The following is a 20849-nucleotide window of genomic DNA, read 5'->3' as shown; positions in this document are numbered from 1 at the left end:
ACAAGGCTGGGCCTGGTGACATCATCCATCAGGGATGACATCACAAGGCTGCTGATTTATAGAAGATAAACATCTGGTACCAGGAGTCTGGTGGGAAAGGCTGTGTTCATTGAAATTGTACATTGAGCTATTGCATATGCTTTGAAGTCCCCTGCCCTGCCCTGCCCAGCCCTGCTCTGCCTTGCCCTGCCCTATGTGTACATAATGCCAGGCCAACAGTTATCAGTGTCATACAGTCTAGAATCCAACTGTACCACAACCATTCATACAAGAACTAAGAATGCATACTCACAGATGTGAGGCTAGTCAGGAATTCCTACCAGATCCATGCAAAACACCTCACTTGAACAGGTGATCCCCAGGCAATGTATTCTTTGGAGTCCTGGCCCAGGAGAAGGGCCAGGAAAATGGGCCAGTCCTTTTCTCTTGCATAGCCCTTCACTCACTCTTTCACCTTCTCACTTGGAAACATTGCTTTTTGATTACAACCCTCAAAATTCCCCAGCCAGCTTGGCCTCTGGGTGTTTTTCCAAGTTCTTCCCAAATTCACTATGTAAGCACCCCCTCCCCATCCCATTCATTTTCACTCACACCCAGTTCATTTCACTTACTCAAAACAGAGGAAATGGGAAGACTCATGATTAAAACTTTAGTTAGAAGAGGGAGGGGAGGATCAGAGCAGCAGTTCTGAAGAATAGTTTTGTTTTGCTATGCACACTCTTCAATGTTTCTTCAATGTAATCTCCCCCCTACTGATTGCCCCTTTGGGGAAGTGGGCAACTATAGTTCCACATGCAGAGAATCTTTAGGTCCCTAACTAACTATTATGGCTGCTTCCTGAGGCTGCTTATTCCTCTGGCCTCAGATTGATGCATTGCACTGCAATTTAAACTGTAGTCATCGTTTCCAGATTTGTAAAAGGTAAATGACATTTTAGTTAATTTGCTTGACATTTTAGTCAGTCGTGTTCGACTCTGGGTGTGTGTGTGCTCATCCCCGTTTCCAAGCCATAGAGCCAGCGTTTGTCTGAAGACAGTTTCCATTGTCACGTGGCCAGCGCGGCTATACACGGAACGCTGTTTAACTTCCCACCGAGATGGTACCTATTTATCTACTCGCATTTACATGCTTTCGAACTGCTAGGTTGGCGAGGAGCTGGGACAAAGTGATGGGAGCTCACTCCGTCGCATGGATTCGATCTTATGACTGCTGGTCTTCTGATCCTGCAGCACACAAAGGCTTCTGCGGTTTAGCCGACGGCGCCACCACGTCCCACATTCCAGATTTGTATTCAGACATAAATTAGCAGTCTGCACTCCCTTGTGTCGTGTTGTTTAGTGATGCCTTGCCTCGGGTTTTGGTGAAACAGAAATGTCCAATTTAGTCGCAGGTCATGGAAGCCAATCATACATCTGGGACTCGGTGGTGCCTCAGATGAAACCAGAAAAGAGGATAAAGGAGAACAAAATTGCCATAAAATCTGCATTTCCTAGTAAATAGAGAGAGAATTGCTTAAAAAATAGTTGGCATGCAGTTAAGGAATATGCACACAGTTCATGGGCATGAAATGGTTTAAAAGTTCTTTTTATTGATTCTTTACCACATTCTTTATTTGCCATGCAAGACTTCCTCAGGCATCTTGCTAAATAGCAGACAAGCCCTTTCACCCTATTCTCCTATTTGCCCTCTTTCAGCAAAGAGGAAAGAAGTTGATGATTACAGAAAGCTTCCCACCTACCCCCATCCCTGCAGGCCTTGGCTGGAAGAGGAACAGGTGAGATGGACAGCAAGAGAGTTGAAAAAGAGAAGGTGGGTGGAAAAAGATGCTTCTTCTGCTGGTCATTGCTGGACATTGGATTATGCCTGTATGAAATGGAGGTTCTGGCCTGAAGGATCCTACCTGTGTAGCAATGAAAATGGCAGGTGGAGAGATTTTTTTTCCCTTTTTTCATTTTCAGCTTTGATGTATAATTGTGAAGGAGGACCAGAAAAGGAGAGTGCGTCGTCTCCTCCAAAAAGGAAACGTGAGCCTGTAGAATTAAAAGAAAACGTAACAGAGGTGAAAACAGAGATAATGAGAGAAGGAAGGGTTAAAACAGAGGTGTGTTTGGTAGAGGAAGGGAAAGGAAAGGAGGAGGAGCTAAAGCTCACAGTCTGGGAGGAGGATATAAGAGGAGAGTCAGGGGAGCGACAGTTCAGTATCCCAGGGGAGATGCTGAAGGGAGAAATGAGAAGGGAATATGAGCGCACATGTGATTTGCTAAAGGATTTCCCGAACCTGAAAGTGGGAGGATTGCTGCCAGACCCAGAGAAGAATAAAGAAGAAGTCACCATTACAGAGACTTCTGAATGGACCGTGGTGGTCTTTCTGAGGAGTCATGGACGCTGGAAGAAGGTGGTATCCCTGGACCCCGCTTACAACCAACCACCACCCGAGGGGGACGGGGCTCGCCACCCTTGCTGTGGCACAGTGTGTGCCATGAGGAGTGCTCCACTACAAAAGATGATGGACAAAGAACGTTTTGGACCGGCACCCCATTATTGAAAGACAATGTGCGCGCGAGTATGTCTGTTGAGTTGAATGGGCACTTTCCCGAGTTGAGTTATATGGATCCAACCGAAGTTATCATTGATTACCCTAAAGTTGTACCAAATAAACCTGTTAATAATCTGAAAGAGTCTACGAGTCATTTTCTGGTGCAAAACCTGGAACTGTCAAATTTTTTTTGAAGAACCCAATGACAATAATATACACATAGGAAGCCATGCCCGTGCTCCAGGTAAATAGATCACTTGAATGAGGAAGACATGAACACAGGTGTACTGGTGGGCCGGCTGCAGTTTGGAAAAGTACATTGTAGGCTTGGATGCTAGGAGAAGCTTCGAGACCTGAGTCTCTGAGCCAAAGTGCCTGGGATTTGGCAAAGGTTCCTGTCAGAGAAGTTAGTTTTACTTCCTGGTTACAAATAAAGGATAAAAATAGAGAGAAGGACAAAGGAGGAGGAAGAGGAGTGGGGGAGAGAGAGAGAGAGTCCAAGTCTTGAAAAAAAAAATACTGGACTGACATATTATGGAGATCATGGAGTTAGCTCTTTTATCCAGGGTGTGCCACAAACAGATTGAAATTAAAGAGACATTTAAATCCAGTACACATTTTTTTGTTATTGCTCATGTGTACCTTTTATATTGTTGATAAAATAAGACAGGTTCCTCAAGCAAATAATGCTCAAAATCTTCACATTAAAAAGCACACAGAGTGAAACTCATGAAATACTAGATCTAAAAAGTGCATCCAGTATCAAATTGGAAAAACCACCAGATAACAAAAAATTTTGAAGCAAAAACTTGTATTCTTATGGGACAAGTGCTCATAAAGAGACTGATTTTTTTTCTAAAAGAATTGAATATCAGCCAAAATAGCACCCTTTTTATTGCTAATGCTGGTTAGCTAATTATTAAATACACTGAATTTTAAGCACCACCTATCTATCTATCTATCTATCTGTCTATCTGTCTGTCTGTCTGTCTGTCTGTCTGTCTGTCTGTCTATCTATCTATCTATCTATCTATCTATCTATCTATCTATCTATCTATCTATCTATCTATCTATCTCCCTTTTAGTATGAATACTCTTGGGAATTTACAGATTAAAATTGTGATCTGAAGTTCTCACTCCCACAAGGAGGTGCTAAAGAGGGAGGGGTATTATCAATAAGGTTAATTTGCTTATTTTTTTTTTAAATAAATGTCATTACAATGCTTTCTTGCTAGCTGAAAAATAAATTTGACTTCAGGGAAACTGAAAAAGCCCCGTTTCATTCTCTAATGGCAAAAAAATCTTCTAAAAATATTTTAAAAATGTTTGGGAGGCATGGAGCAGGGGAGAGTCCTGGGTGTAGTCCATGTCCTCTGAAGGGCAAAAGGGAATATTCCGAAAGAAACAAACAAACAAACACATTTTTGGTGTTGTGGGAGAGCTGAGGTGCCTTGTGCATGTTGTAATGCTCCATTCTATAGATATTATTAGTACTACTACTCATGTAGTACCGAAATTGCAGTTGACCACTTGTATGGATGTTAAAGAAAGTACCTCTAATAACAGGTTTTCAATAAATACAGTTCCCTCAAGGATGATGACAAAGCAATATTCCTGCATCTGTTCGACAAGCATAATAGCTTACACTATTGTCAATCTCTGAAAATGCTTGACCGTGAAAATCAAAAATTGTGTGTCCTGTACCCCTGAAACCTCTGACTGCTCAAAAGAAGAGTATTTGTATCTAATGATGTAGCAGTTTTATGTCTGGTTCATCTGTGAGGACCCATCGTACTACTTGTGACTAGAATAACTGCTCCCACCCCCAGGATTTCTACTACTGCATTATAGACCAGACATTATAGACACATTACATGTAAGTTATCTTAGGAAAGAAAATGTATCCTTAGCATTTATAGCAGCGTTTTTCAAGTTCAAGTCCTCATCCACCCAGCAATACCAAATAACAGTACTTGGCACTTTTATGGAAGAAAAAGTAACATAGAGATTATATAAGGGAGGCTTCCCTGTCAGTGGAAGAGTGTGAAGGGAAATACCAGGAGTTCAGGATGACTGTGGTAATTTTCCTTGGGAACTAGCTTCACAGGTTTGTTGACTCTATTTTCCTCCCACCATGACTGAGGGAACTCTCACATTGTAGTTTCACATATTTTCTTTTGCTTTCTTTTCTGCTCTGTTTAGCTTTTTCACATAATGCATAATGCATTTACATTCTCCAAAGGAATTCTCCAAATGTGGCCTTTGGGGCTTCTCTGGTCTTCATGGATGAAGCAAATCCCCAGCTTTTGTGTTGCTAAAAATAGATCTTTGAAAACTTACTTTTTTGAGTACAACTTCCAGAATCCTCCAGTTAGCATGGCCTAATGATCAGCTTGGCTGGGAGAGTGTGAAAGATGTAGCCCCAAAAAGTAGTTTGTCAAGCTCTGGCTCAAGTCTAAAGCTCTGGTCACATGACGGAAATATTCTCTAGTTCTTCCAATACTTTCCATACCTCTACTGTGCTGATTCTCAGTCACATGGTGTATATACCGGGGCGAATGTCCCAAGAACATCTAGTTGTAACAGTCTGTTTTCTCTCTTGCTTTATGAGGTAATTCAGCCCCGATAGATAGATAGATAGATAGATAGATAGATAGATAGATAGATAGATAGATAGATAGATAGATAGATAGATAGATAGATAGATAGATAGATAGATAGATAGATAGATAGATAGATAGATAGATAGATAGATAGATAGATAGATAGATAGATAGATAGATAGATAGATAGGGAAGGGGAATATGTCCTTTGTTGTGCTGGCTGCTCCTGCAGAATCGCATTGGTCCCTCTACTTCCCCCACCATTTCCTCTGCCTTTCAGCTTAATCTGCCATTTCTTTTCCCCTGCTGCAACCCCCCCCCCCAACTTTCTTCTCACAATGATTGGCGAAAAATGATGTGTCAAGATGCTGGTATTGTAGCAATGATTCAAATTGCTCTGTGACATACTTTTACCAACATATTGATATATATATATAATGACCTATATATCAATATGTTGGTAAAAGTATGTCACAGAGCAATTTGAGTCATTGCTACAATAGCAGCATTTTGACACATTGTTTTTTGCTGTGTTATATGCTGCGTGGGGATATTTGTATTTATAAACGATAATATATAAATGTGTGTGCCACAATAATGGCGGCCACCTTCCTGACTTCAATACTGAATTGAAGCAGGACAGGCCACACACACAAGTAATTCTGGTAAGGGATGCATGAATACAACAGAGGTACAACAGAGGTACAAAATAATACAACCCTCCCAGGGAGTGGAAAAGAAACTACAGTTATATTGCTGGTCAGGAAAATATTTCAATCTTGACTGTGTATTGTGTGACTGGGGAAAAAAAACCAACAATCAAACTGGGTGATAACCAGAGAACATTTCCCTCATGTTACCAAGGCCTAAGAGGGAAGAAATCAAGAATACATTATCAAGTAGCCTTTTCTAGTGTACTAGGGCTATTACATGGCAGGTAGAGACAGGCAAATTAGATGGGTTTAGGAGCTAATTTTCTACCCCTGCAACTCTCCAGGGGCCATACACAGCACTGAAAATGACAAAAAGTTCTAAGTAAGTAAATGAGGGAATGAAAGAGAAACTCAAAGTGACTAGATGTATGCCTACAAGTTTGAAACATGGGTATTTGGATTAGAGATGGGGATATTCGTATTCAAATGAGTATCCCTGCACAGTTGGAGTTAATGAGGGTCCAGCCCCGGGGCTGGACCATCCACTCACACGTCTGCCGCCAGCCCCACTCATCCTTCCCATCGCCCCCAAGTGCTTTTCTCTTCCGGGTCATCTAGCCACTCCTGGCAGAGGGAGGGAGGACTGGCCCCGGGGGCTGGACCCTTGTTAACTCCAGCTGTGTGGGGATATTTGTATTTATAAACGAATACCCCCATCTCTACTTTGGATGCGCTAAACAGTATACGTAGGGCCTGTGACCCATTTAAATAGTGTAACACAGATCCTGCAGTCTTGGAGTTCTGCTTGTTTGCTAGAAAAAAAGGGGGAATTGAAAGAATATGGCCCACAAAAACAGCATTGTTGTGACACAGACACTTTTCTCAGCCCCTAGTGTAGGCCTTGCCTCTATTTGGGGGTTTCCATCTCATACTATGCAGCAAATGGCTTGTGAAACTGTGCTTCCCTTGAGGACTATAATTAGTCATCGGAAGAAAGGTAGTCCAAGAATGCAGGTTCCAAGATGCGTCTCAAGCCATCGGGTGTATTTGTTTTGCCTGGTAACATGCAGTGAGACAGCAAAGAAGATGCCAGCATTTTGTGGAATTATTTTTTCCATAGCACTATAATTGGAGGCTCCTAATGTTATTACAATTATTGCTAATCATTTCTATCCTGGCAACACCTAAAGTCAAAATGGAAACCTAGGCCTGAGGATGCAATAGTTTTTGTTTTGTTTTGTTTTTCTGATAAAGACAGACCCAAAGCAAAGCACCCAAGATCACAAACCTTGTTACTGTATACAATCTTGTAAATCTAGATTATTTGTGCATTTTACAGGTCTATATCCCTTCTTTCAATTAAAGGAAATACTTCCAGGATTATTTAAGTTTCAGATTTATAGACTGGTTACTGCCTAGAGTACCTTAAAAGTTTCCCTCATAAAATATCAGAAAGTGTCTGTTCCTAGGCAGAGCATGAAGAGAAATGAGAACATGGCAGGGCAAGCTGGATAACTGCTTTTGATCACCTTTATAGAACAATATCCTGATGAATCGCATCCCACATGACAATATAGTGCCAGTTTGATGGACCTCAAGGATGGTAGTAGAGCACTGGCCATCTCTATACATAAGCAGTGGTCACTGAGCGATAGGCTACTTGGGAGCCTGGGAGGAGGTGTCCCCCAAATTTGTGGATGAGGTGCTTCCCCCTGCTCAGTTCATAAGCCACTCCTATACTGAACTGTTCATTAATTTAAAAAAAATCACAGATGGGCAATGCCTCAATTAGAATAGGAAAATTTCATAGAAGTGCCCAAGCATTCAATTTTGCAAAGCTGTTTATTGGGTTAGGTGGCATAAAAAGTTAGATGTGGATGGAGAAGGGATGTCCAGACATTTTTCCCAGTAGTGTTGAGATCATGAGGCTATACAGCTGTTAAAACATGGGGGCAAAGAATTGTGGTTTTGCACTTTGCATGCTTTGTTCCAATGTGATTATCATAATGCATGTGAGGTTGTGTTGGACAATCCTGTCTCAATCACATCAGGATAGTCTCATCCTGTATTTTGTTGTCTGCTGAATAACTAGGAAGATTTATTGCACATTAGACTATGCTACATTTTCCACTTTCTATTTTTGCAATGTGGAATAAGGAAGGTAAAGCAAAATTCAAATTTGGAATACGAGACACTTCTATAACAGAACAGATACTGGACAATTTATCAGTGAAGTCTGTTGTTTCTGATCTCAGGCAAAGAACTCTCTCACTGCCACAATGTGATCTGTTTTAGTTGGAGATGCCAAGCTGGGAATTCTTGTGTGCAGATTTTGTACTCTACCACTGACCTATGGGACCTCCTCTAAAGTGATTCTGGTGGCACTGAAACCCTTTGAATGTCTTCTGACACTTGCAACCTTGCCTTCCAAAATGTGACATTTTGGGTCCATATTTCAAAATTTCTTTGATTTTGACTTAACAATTTACCACTACTACTACTACTACTACTACTACTACTACTACTACTACTACTACTACTACTACTACTACTACTACTACTACTACTTTTGCAGACCTCATAGTAAAGTGTTCCCACTGTCACTACATAATTTAGTTAGAGAGAAATTATGAGCTTCAGAAATGTAATGTTTTTCCTTTCTAAAAGCATCACTTCAATGACCACAGAGGTATCTCTTGCTTAAAATGTGCGCTTTAAGGCAACCTGACTACATGTTATATGTGCTGCTCTTAGGCAATGGAGCACCAATTAGAGTTTCCCTTTGATTATCATTTTCATAATCACTAATGTCAACGAACGTGAGACTCCATCTGTATTGTAAATGTTAGCAGTTTGTGCGTACTTTATGAGAACTGAAATAGAAGGGAAACCATGGGGTTTTTTTGGACCTGCGCTATTTGCATCAGCTAGTAAACAGGATATTGAAATTGTAAATATCCTGTTGGAATTAGGCTCTTTGTAAATATTTGTATCTTGCTTAGAATTGCCTAATGATGGAAAACAGGCGTATGGTCTTGAAATCCAGTTTTTCTTTTTCTGTATTTCAAACATTAAGTCTTGCATCCAGCTGTTCTGTGGACCCTTAATATGTCTCATGGGCTTACTTAACAGCGTATTCGGATGTTAGCTGAATTGATTGAGCATGGGGTTTGGCAGGTCAGATCTTTCCAATGATAAGATGATAACAATCAGTGGTCCTTTTCATCTCCCTAGAGATGAAAGAGCTATTCGGGCGACCTACACTGCGCTTCACATACCCCACCTACTCGGTAGTGGGAGTGGCTGCGCTTCTCTGATTCCTAAGGCAAAGTGGGCCTTATCATGGCACAGGAGAGAGAAAGGGCAGATCACAGAAGCTTTATTGCCTGGGGTAAGAAAACATGAGTCATTATCCCCAGTGATTACTTTCTCCCAAAGTTATTTAGGGGAAACGGGAGAGGTGACTCCTCTTGTGATTTTCAACACGTTTTGCATTGAAAATGCCCAGTGGTATTAGCATGTGAACAGACAATGAATGTTAAATGCTGGAGTCATATACCCAACTATATGGCAATTAGCTCCCATTAAACTCGATTCAACTTACTTCTGAAAAAAAATATAGGGTTATTGTTTAAGAGTAGCCTAGTGCTCAGTGAAACATCTTTTTGCTATCCCAATTTAAGCTTTTCAGAATGCTCAGTTTCGAACTAGGGGAAAGCCAACAGTTGATAAATGCCTATTGGCCAGTACCTGTCACATCACTGATATACATTTTTTATATGTGGAAAGGTAGGCTACCAGTTTAAATACATCCATTTATAGAAACGTATAATTTCTTTCTCTCTCAAAGCAGAATATTGGTTTTTTTTGCTTTACTTGCAATTTAAGTTCAAACCTATGTACCTCTGTGCATATCCATGATACTTTTAAAAATGGTAAATGTACACATTCTGCTTGAAGGCCAAGGCCAAGCCAAGCCTGTTGACTTGCAAGTTGCAAAGCTGTGAGACTTGCGCCGTTGTTGATTACAATGTTACATCTGTCATTCTTCAGCTTTAAAACATCATCTGATTTGGCCAAATACTGTTTGCATTTTCATTCTGAAATAAATATTATTCACTTCAGCAATAATGGGTCTACATTACTGTGGTCTACATTTTTAAAATAGATCAAAGTTGTGCATGCGCGTATGTGTGTGCGTGCAGTATATATATGGGGAGCTATAACTATAACTATATAGTTATATCTCACCTTATTATTAAAAAAATTAAGGTAGATATAATAATAATAATAATAATAATAATAATAATAATAATAATAATAATAATAATAATAATAATAATAATAATAATAATAATAAACCAGTAAAAGATCTGCCAACAGATACAAATGTAGTAATCAGAACAATCCCAACCAACACACTGAAAGAAATAAACAAGCTCATGTAGAGCACAGCTACCATAATAACCATGGAATTTGGTTGCAAAAAACCCTAGAAAATTCCTGGCAGTCCAAAATGGGAAATTTGGTTGGAAAGAAAAATAAATAAATTACATGCGGACATTAGCAACTTAGAGCACTTGAAAGATTCAAAATTTAAACATGAAAAAGTAAAAGCCAGACTATCCAAAATATATGACCTAGAATGGAAAACAAATGTGGAAATTAAGGAAGAATTAAAACAATGGGTAACAGCTACAGCAAAGAAATTTGAAAAATATGGTGGACACTTGAAACGGTATAGAGAAAACACACAGTTTTGAAATTACCAATGATTATTCTATAAATTACTAGGAGAAAATGCAGAGCAAAAGAAATTAGACCTATGTAAAGATGATGCTCTAAAATTTTGGAAAGAAATTTGGGAAAGCCCAACTGGACATAGCAAAAATGCCTTGTGGATTAAAGACATTTGTAAAGAAACTCATGAAAAACATATGAATAACAACTGAAATGATTAAGAGGCAAGTAAATGATGTGAAAAGCCAGATGAGCTGCATGGATTTTGGTTAAAGCATTTAACAAGTCTCCATCAACATAAAGCAGTGCAAATTAATTACTTACTTCAAAATTCTACAACTGAATATTGGATGAAAACAGACTAGTAATAAAATAAAATATTCCTGATAATAAAATCATCAAAACAGCAAAGAACCCAGTAATGATTGGCCAGTTACATGCCTTCCAACAATGTTCAAGCTCCTCACAGGAGTACTTGCAAAATCAATATATAATTATTTGAGTGAAAACTCCCTATATCCAACTGAACAGAAAGGGAATTTTAAAAAATCAAGAGGCACAAAAGATCAGCTGCTTATTTATAAAATTATACAAAAGAATGCAAAAAGATGGGGGGGGGAATCTTAACATGGCCTGGATAGACTATAAAAAGGCATTTGACTCATTCCCACACAGCTGGATTAACACCTGCCCCAACATTTTTGGGATTAGTAAAAATATTCAGAAGTTCCTCAAGAAAAACGTGAAAAAATGGAAAACTTCTTAGTGGCCTTCAGTGAAGAAATTGGGGAAGTTAGCATACAAAAGATAAAGAACTGACAAAAATAATACATCAAAAGATTGTGGAAAATCTTAAAATCAAAATTAAATGGTGAAACAAAATCAAAGCTGTGGCTAGACAATATCTCTCTTGACGGGGAATTCCCATCTACATATTTGTTATCACTTGGATTCTCCTTTGCATTTTGTTACCTTATAGAATGAGAATGTGCAAACCTAGCATCTAAGATACCATCTATTATGTTTCATTCTTGTGCTGTTTAGAATGGAGAGACATCAACTGCCCCACCTTTACTTGATGAAAGGGAGAAAGGGAGCCGAAGGTAATTATAACACTGATGACATCTCATCTCATAGCCTTAGATAACCTCACATTGTGGTTTAATATACATGTTGACATAAAGCAATAGAAGTTAAACTGAGCCCTGCAGGATACTATAATACAAATACCATGGAACAGAGAAATACCCCTCTTGTAGCACTTTCTGGAAGCAAGCCAAGAAGTAAGAACAAGATCAGGGACACATATTGCTCCCAGCACCTATCCTGAATGAGAGGTGAAAGATACTATAGTCAAGGGCATCAAAAGCCACTTTGATGATCAGAATTATTGGAGTTATGCACTTTGTCTTTGTGTGTGTGTGTAGGCCATTTAGTAGGTCAGGAGCTAAAGTCAAATTGATTCAAAATTAGAGTACTTATAGTTTTATGGCCACCACCCACTCAAACATCTTGGCAAAGATTAAGATCTTCATCCAGCTGCAAGGCAGAGCACTCTTACTGATCTAAGTAGCATTATTTCCAGTGGTCTCATCATGACTGTTTAATTCATTCCCTTCAGTAATGAGCCTGTTGTGACATCTAGACTGAGTTGGTCATCCCCATCTTGTGTGATATTTGAGCCAAATTGGTGGGTAGGGAAAACTGTGCAAACATGTGGCTGGTTGTATTGTATCTTCTTCACATTTTCAACCTACAACAATAGAAATCTATCCCTGAAGCCAAATTAAACTTGGGCAGGTCAAGCATGGAGCCCAAAGAGCATTTCGTGTGGGGGAGGGCAACTTGTGAGGGTCTTTGCCCCTTTTTGTCTTTCTATGGATGTTACAAAATTCTAGTTAAAAAAAAAAGGCAACTAGGCAAGTCTGAAATCTGCCAAGCCCTGCCCTACAGATAGAGTTGCAAAACCAATAGAATCCCATCCTAGGGCATTTGGGGGCAAAAAAACTGAGACCAGGGGGCAGGTCCTTGTGATGTCACAGAGGCACGGCAAACGTGGGTTGGAAGAGAAACAAACACACTTGCAAACAGTTCTGGATGTGAATGGGTGGAGATGAAGACTTTAAAGCCAGCTTGAACACAAATATCAACCTTTCTTTGTCTACAGGAACCTTCATTCTGAGTTGTGTTTCCCCATTCCAGAGAAGCACGGCAATTCCCTGAGAAATCTGTAAGTATCCAGAAATCTGGCACCCTTCATTGCAGGGCATATATAACTCTCCCTTCTTCTCCTTTTGTGCCTTTAATTGGTCATATCTCTCTCCAAGCTATTGATCTAAGGCATAAAAGCAGCCACAGCAACAACATGCAAGCCAAAGCACAGGTCTGGTGAGAGTCCAACCCAGCCGAGCCCTCCATGTTGCAAATAAAGCAAACTGTTTTATTTTTTTAAGGAAATCTGCCATTGATGATGACAAAGAGGTCTGAAGCCATAATCCTGGCCCAGAATGAGACATCCTCATGAAATGTGCTGATACATCTACTACCATCACTTAAATATCATCTCTCAATGAATGTCCTGTTTATAGAACACCATCTCATTATCTGTGCTAACAATATTCCACTTAGTAATTACTAATGGTTTTTAGTAAGGTTAATGCTGTGTTTTTTTTTAAAAAAAGCTAGCATTAAACCCCAACTTTCGGCCACTGCTAACCAGTATATTACTCCTCTGACTAGTAGAACTCTGTAATGAAAATATGAGATTTCAAAACTGCTAAAATCTAGATTTTACAGGCTGTGCTTGTAAGTCATCATAACATACTTTGTACTTTAACCTGTGGCATTCATACAATAAAGGCTGACACTTGACATTGAGGCTAGAATCCTCTTCATTCTTCACAAACACTGAAGGCTCCACTGTGCACACTGTTCTCCATTTCCAGTACTTGTGCAAAGAGGTGTTCACTCCCCCTCATGCATACAGAAGCCCCACTGCTTTCAATGGGGCAATCTCCAACATATGCAACTGAAAGCAAGAGATCGTGTGGAGTGTTACACCTGTTAAGCACATTGTTTTCATAAAAGGACTTGGCCTGACTATGTTCTGCATTGTATGCGTTTCGTGACATCGGCTGTTGGTACCTCCGGCCAAGTCTTGGAAACAAGTCAATACCCTGTTTCCCTGAAAATAAGACCTAACCTGAAAATAAGCCCTAGTATGATTTTTCAGGATGCTCGTAATATAAGCACTACCCCAAAAATAATCCGCTGTTAAGTGAAACCCTGCCCTCCACCATTGTGCAGCAACCAGTAGAAGATGGCATGACTGTAAAATAAAACATCCCCTGAAAATAAGCCCTAATGTGTTTTTTGGAGCAAAAATTAATAAGACCCTGTCTTATTTTGGGGGAAACACAGTACTACTAAATAAAGTAGGAATTGGAAGTTACTTCCTGTTATGATTTGGGGTCCTTCCTTCTTTGTTTGTGGATGACACCTACAAATAGATAAGTTAGCTGTTTACAAGATGGAATGAATGGGTCCAGTGACAGGTAAGATAGCTATGGAGGTTCAAGCGAAAAGCAGAGGCCTTAACAGAGTCCTCCCCCTCCTTTAGTGGCTGCTTTCCTCAGCCAAAGCAGTCAGAAGGATGAGAGAATATAAGAGTGAGTGAGTGGCTAGGATGTCAGATCTTGGATTACAGAGATATAAGATTTCAGACAGATAGGATTAGGGATAGAAAGAATACAAGAATATGATATGAACTAGGTTAGATGAGAATTGTGATTAATGCAATGTGTCAGAATATAATGAACACTAATGACAGACAAAGTTAAAATTTGCTGTGAAAAGTTAGGTCATGGCTTAGGGAGATAAAAGGTGGTATGAAATATCTTTTAAAAAAATCTCAGTTCCCAATATTTGTGGACATTTGTTCTAGGTTCTTGCAGCATGTGAACTTCCGCTCTCCCGTTTTCTATTTTAAAAAAGACAGTAGCTCCTATCAGGGATGCAGAAAAGTGCAGGTAGGCATGGATGGGGGTCAGGCTGTCATGTGGACTTCACTTGTGTCTCTGAACCCACCCAGCCCTTCCCTTTTTTATGGGAAAAAAACATTTGATAGGGACTCAGAATTGGGGGTTAGGACTTGGGATATGGTACCAAAGACTCAAACTCAGACTTGGGATTTCAACCCAAAGATTTGCCAACAAAGATCTGCGCAATTGTGACATACGAGTTTATTTGCCCATCATTCCTGATTGAGCCCATAATGGATAACGTTCAAATACACAGTCTTTTGGGAAGATTATAGAAGGATTTGAATTGGTGAAAGTAGAAGGTAGTAGAAGAGGATGGAACTGGTTTGCTGAGCCTCCAGATACCATAAGCATTCTTTAAGGTGATTTGAGGAGGATTTGTGTTGGTAAAAGACTCCTTCCCACACTGCACAGAAGCAGTGCAGGAGAAGGAAGAGAACATGAATGTGTTTCCACTTTTCACTTTGGAATTGAAGACCCCAATCCTTCTGCTTTATAGCCCTAAATTGTTCCAGTTCAGGTTTGACAGCCCTCTACTATTACAGATCACAATAGAGGAAGATATTAGGAGAGAGGACAAAAAGGTATCTGTCTATTCCTTTTCCACTCATGAAGTCCCCTTATTCAATAGGTTTGAAGAGCATTACATGGTTTCTAGGTATGCAGAACTGTTTTATGTCCTGTCACGTCACTTCCCACTTATGGTAATCTTAATATGGGTTTTGAGGTACATGAGATGTTCAAGAAGCAATCTACCATTACTAATCCCCCACCCCCACGACTTTCTATGGCTGAGGAGGCATTTGAACCCAGGTCTCCTGAGTCCTAGACTCTATCCACTACATCAAACTGGCTCGCACACAGAATTGTGCATCCAAATAGATTAAAAGAAAAAGGAAATTTGTTAAAACAACAACAAAATAAGACTGGTAAGGACCCATGCTCTTCCAGGAATGGTGGAAGCAGCTGAACATAGAGAAATATGACATCTACCAGGAAGGCTGGCAATGAACTCCCAGGTTCCCACTGAATAGTCAGATAAGGAAACTCTGTCTTTCTTTTCTAGCTTTGGTTTTGGGGAGAGTGCAGTAGGAAAGTGCAGTAGCTGCTCAGACACAACTATACTACAGTTGTAGACTTCTGCTTTGAATTCAATGGGCAACTTTCTGTGCAGATTACAGGACCCAGAAAGAAAGGCAGATTATGGAAGTCTAACAGTTAAGTCTGTGGCTGAGAACAGTTGAAACATGGACAGTTAGGCTGTCTGTCAGTTCTGCCAGGACTGGCTGGAGAGGTGGGAGGGGGGGCAAATACAGATCTGGGGGGGGAGAACTGATACTCAAAGCTATAAGGGAACAAGTCCCCATGTCTTCATTCTAATGTTTGATTTTTATTTTCCAAAATCAATTAGGCAATCCTCTATTGCTTGAAAGGCTTGTCTGTGTGTTCCCTGCTTCCTGCAGTGACTTCAAAGTCTTAGCAGACTGGTCATTTCACAACTGGGGCCTTTCAGCTCTCTCATCCCTACTTTTCTTATTTTCCCACATTCTGCTTCCTCCCTCTTGCTTCTAGCCTCTTTACCTTTGCTGTTCTTGCTATTTGCTCATCCCCGGCTATTTTCCATCTCTCCCATCTTGTCTGCCCTGGCTTGTCTCCCAGATCCTTGTCTTTATCCTTTTTGCTGGCTGCTCTGAAATACTTTCTGTTCCTTATTTGGATATCACAATGCTGATGATGCAAGATCTAGGTCATCACCGACAAGACTCTTGGGCTGTCCTTTACGTTGCTACTGTCTTGGGTTTGGCCTCCTCATCTGTTCTCACCATTTGGCCTCTTATCCACACTCATCTCTACTTACCCTCAGTCTTTGGATGGCGTATGCCATACCTTTCTAAACAAAGGCCCAACAGCTGGAGTGGGATTCCCTTTTATCTAGTATGTAGGATATGCACAAAATTTCGCACTTACAACAAGGCAGGTTGCCTCTTGATATGTCAAAGCAGCCCATGGTGGAATTGTTAACCTCTACAAATGTTCTTCACTCCAATACAAGACCAGGAAAACAAGCCTTTTTTCTTCTTCCAAACCATGGGTACTGAATATACAGTACTAGTGTCTTTTCAATTTATGAAACAAAATGCAGGCAGAGTGAACAGTGATGAAATATATAAACAATGTATCAATTGCTTCTAAATTTCAGAAACCCATCTAACAAGGCTGTAGCTATCCTAATTTTGCACAGGTGTCAAGCCTCTTATTGATACCTGCAGAAAATATCTTGCAGAGAAGGAGGGGGGAAACGGCAGTGTCTTGTTCTTATATGTGAGAATGAGACCGGTGAGCATTTCCATCCCTAGTGTGAACATGGCTAAATTATATATCCCTAGTGCAGATCTAACAGGAAACTGCTAAGCTCAAGTGGTATAGCATGCAGAATTGCTGGAGACATCTTCCTCTGTGGCTGGAGACTTTAGGTGTACAACAGCCTCTAATTACTTAATTGTTTTGCATCTCAAGGCACATTAACATTGCTGTTGGGACACAGGAGCACAACCCACTCCAACACAGAGTTTGGGAACAGCTGCTTTACATGTTGAAGTAAATTCGAGGGGAATATGGTGCAAATTGGAGATAACTTATGATTCTGGGGCAGCTACTGGGCACAGCAAAGAACTGCTGGTAGCTCTCAGGGCTGGGCAACATCTCTATAGACCTACCATGTTCCCCAAGGCATTTGTGAGCTTTAAAAGTTCTTAACCAAGGACATTCAGCAACCTGAATTGAGGAAAGAGAAATTGAAAAGACTGAGCTGATAATGCCAAAGGGGAAAGTGAATGACAGCAAACACCCCCTTCATGAAGTTCCTGGACACGCCAAGCACTGAGGCATTAAGAAGGGCTCAGACTGAGGCAGCAGTGCATTATATATTCCTTAGCAGCTGCTGTGCCAGTGACTTTTTGTACATGTAGGGCAAAGTAAAAGACTCATGTCATCATAGCTAGCTAGGATTTGTGTTCTAGAATTTTCTTATTTTTATTTTTCCCAAAGCTTACCAAACGAGTGCGTGAGAGAGATGAAGGTCAGAACTGATGTACCAAAATCTCTCTTTTCTCCCTCTACCTCTGACTTTTTTCCTTCTTCATGGTGCTGCAAATCTCCATTGCCTACTTTCCTTCACCTAGTTTCCATAAAGGCTCCTGCAGATGGAAGCAAGATCCTTCTGCCCATAATGTCTGTGAACTACTGGCGCTGCGTAGTGCCCATCCTATCCCTAGGTGATAGCCATTTCCATGTTCTCCATTTGCAGGAATGGGTTTTTCATGGAGGTCAGGATGTGCACAGTTACAGTCATGGACCTGTGCAAGGATCAGGCCACACTGTCTATGAAAGGTCACGGGGTCGGATGGGAACCTATCAGCCTGCCCTTAATTGGAATGTGTTTGTAAGGCACCACACATGCCAAGTAAATGATGTCACAGATGATGACTGACAGTACCATAGGGCAGGCTTACCTCTTTCACCTCCCATCAGATATTGCTGTAGCCAGTATCAACCATCACAGCTATTCAGAAATGGAGAAGGCAAGTGTGAAATTCCCTGATAGCACAATGTGGTCAGAGGACAGTTTTTGTTACTATCATTACCGCAACCACACCTTGCATTTAACAGTCAATGTCTCATGCTTGTTTTCTCTTCCTGGGAATGTTTAGAAAGACATCAGATACTTTGCAATTTCTTTTCTTCCTAAGAGGATGAGTCTGTAAAGGTGTTTGGTATTTATGCTAATAGAAAGCAGCAAGCTAATGTTGAGTGTATGGCTAATGAACAGAATCCAGTTCTCTTGAAAATAATGATTGGGTTTCTAAAATAAAAAGGCACATATCAATTCAGAAATTCAATCCAGAATAGCGCAGGAGAAAGAACTTGGTCACAGTAGCCTTCCATGCTCTATCTGGATATATTCAAAGCTATCATGGAGGAAACCCCATCTATTTCTCTCTAACAAAAGACTACATCACTGACTTCTCATAAGAAAGAAAACCTGAACATTGCAATGTGTATATACTTAGAAAAAAACAGCATGTGAGAAGATGTGTAAGCTCACCTGGCTGTCCCCTTCCTACATACATATTGCTATATATAAGGGGAGGATTTCTATGACATGTCATATTTTTTTCTGCAACCTGTGTTTGAGCTTATGGGTGGGCCTCAACTCCAGTAATATTGCTGAACTGATGTATTGTGCCAGATCTGTCTGATGGGCAGGATGGAAGGAAGACATCTGGAACCAGTTGTGTTCAAAGAGTTTTGTATGATGGACTTTTCCTTTTGCAGAAAAATGAACCTGGAAAGAACAAAACAATGATGGATAGAGAAATTTTAGGGATGTTGGAAAACTGATGGCAGCGATATTATTCGGGTCTAGAACCTCCATCCTGTAGGTAAAAGTACTTTCCTCCACATCTTAGATGAGTTGACAGCCCATGAGCTGAATGCCAGACTTAAACTAATGATTACTTTGCTGAGTTGTTCTTGTGATGTGGTAGCAAATCACACTGGTTGGTGTTTTTGAGCACGCTGTTGTTGTTTTTATTAAGTGCTGTCAAGTTGCCTTTGACTTATGGTGAATCTATGAACCACATAGGTAAACATTTGTGCCTGATTTAAAATTACTTGGGTGGACATTATCTTTCCTTTCTGTTCAATTAACTGTTTCTTGACAACTGTTAAAAATGATTGTCTTAAACTGTCTTAAGAGATCAGATCCATAGAACTACTGAACATTAAAAAAAAATCAAGGTTAATTGATAGTAGTCCTGGATTCAAATCTATTTTGAAGTCTAGGATGCTAATAACTAATTTTAGCAAACTTTCCATTTTTCTCATTAGAAGTCTAATTAATAGGATCCTTGCTTCTTCTTATACTTTCTCCATGTGGTCCCCTCCACTTTCTTGAGGATTTCGCCCACACTATGCCTTTTGCCTTCTTCATGGATTGCTGCCTTGTCGTGGCGAAGGGGCTTGAGTAACTCAGAGAAACTATGGGCTATGCCGTGCAGGGACACCCAAGACGGACAGGACATAGTGGAGAGTTCCGACTAAACGCAATCCACCTGGAGTAGGAAATGGCAAGCCACTCCAGTATCTTTGCCAAGAACGCCCCATGATCAGAAACAAAAGGCTAAAAGATATGACGCTGGAAGATGGGCCCCTCAGGTCGGAAGGCGTCCAACATGCTACTGAGGAAGAGCGGAGGACAAGTACAAGTAGCTCCAGAGCTAATGAAGTGGTTGGGCCAAAGCCGAAAGGACGCTCAGCTGTGGACGTGCCTGGAAGTGAAAGGAAAATCCAATGCTGCAAAGAAAAATACTGCATAGGAACCTGGAATGTAAGATCTATGAACATTGGGAAGCTGGAGGTGGTCAAACAGGAGATGGCAAGAATAAACATCGACATCCTGGGCATCAGTGAACTAAAATGGACAGGAATGGGCGAATTCAGCTCAGATGATTATCATATCTACTATTGTGGACAAGAATCCCGTAGAAGGAATGGAGTAGCCCTCATAGTCAACAAAAGAGTGGGAAAAGCTGTAATGGGATACAATCTCAAAAATGATAGAATGATGTCAATACGAATCCAAGGCAGACCATTCAACATCACAATAATCCAAGTTTATGCACCAACCAGCATTGCTGAGGAGACTGAAATTGAACAATTCTATGAAGATTTACAACACCTTCTAGAACTGACACCAAAGAAAGATGTTCTTCTCATTCTAGGGGACTGGAATGCTAAAGTAGGGAGCCAAGAGATAAAAGGAACAACAGGGAAGTTTGGCCTTGGAGTTCAGAACGAAGCAGGAGAAAGGCTAATAGAGTTTTGTCAAGAGAATAAGCTGGTCATCACAAACACTCTTTTCCAACAACACAAGAGGCGACTCTATACATGGAAATCACCAGATGGGCAATATCGAAATCAGATTGATTATATTCTCTGCAGCCAAAGATGGAGAAGCTCTATACAGTCAGCAAAAACAAGACCTGGAGCTGACTGCGGTTCTGATCATCAGCTTCTCATAGCAAAATTCAAGCTTAGACTGAAGAGATTAGGAAAAACCACTGGGCCACTCAGGTATAATCTAAACCAAATCCCTTATGAATACACAGTGGAAGTAAAGAACAGATTTAAGGAACTAGATTTGGTGGACAGAGTGCCTGAAGAACTTTGGATAGAGGCTCGTAACATTGTCCAGGAGGCAGCAACGAAAACCATC

General features: G+C 40.5%; 1 long non-coding RNA gene across 1 annotated transcript; it reads left to right on the top strand.

Annotated features, from left to right (window-relative positions):
• The first annotated feature begins 1408 nt into the window (after nucleotides 1-1408).
• On the top strand, nucleotides 1409-12766 carry LOC144583704 (uncharacterized). Its single transcript, XR_013537624.1, has 3 exons — nucleotides 1409-1809; nucleotides 11577-11635; nucleotides 12700-12766. It is a non-coding gene; the product is annotated as an uncharacterized LOC144583704 (long non-coding RNA).
• The last annotated feature ends 8083 nt before the right edge of the window (nucleotides 12767-20849 follow it).

The sequence above is a fragment of the Pogona vitticeps genome, chromosome 6 (genome assembly GCF_051106095.1).
Source record: "Pogona vitticeps strain Pit_001003342236 chromosome 6, PviZW2.1, whole genome shotgun sequence".
In the NCBI taxonomy this organism is placed as follows: domain Eukaryota; kingdom Metazoa; phylum Chordata; class Lepidosauria; order Squamata; family Agamidae; genus Pogona; species Pogona vitticeps.
The sequence above is the reverse complement of the archived record's forward strand: the minus strand, read 5'-3'. Positions and strand labels throughout refer to the sequence as shown.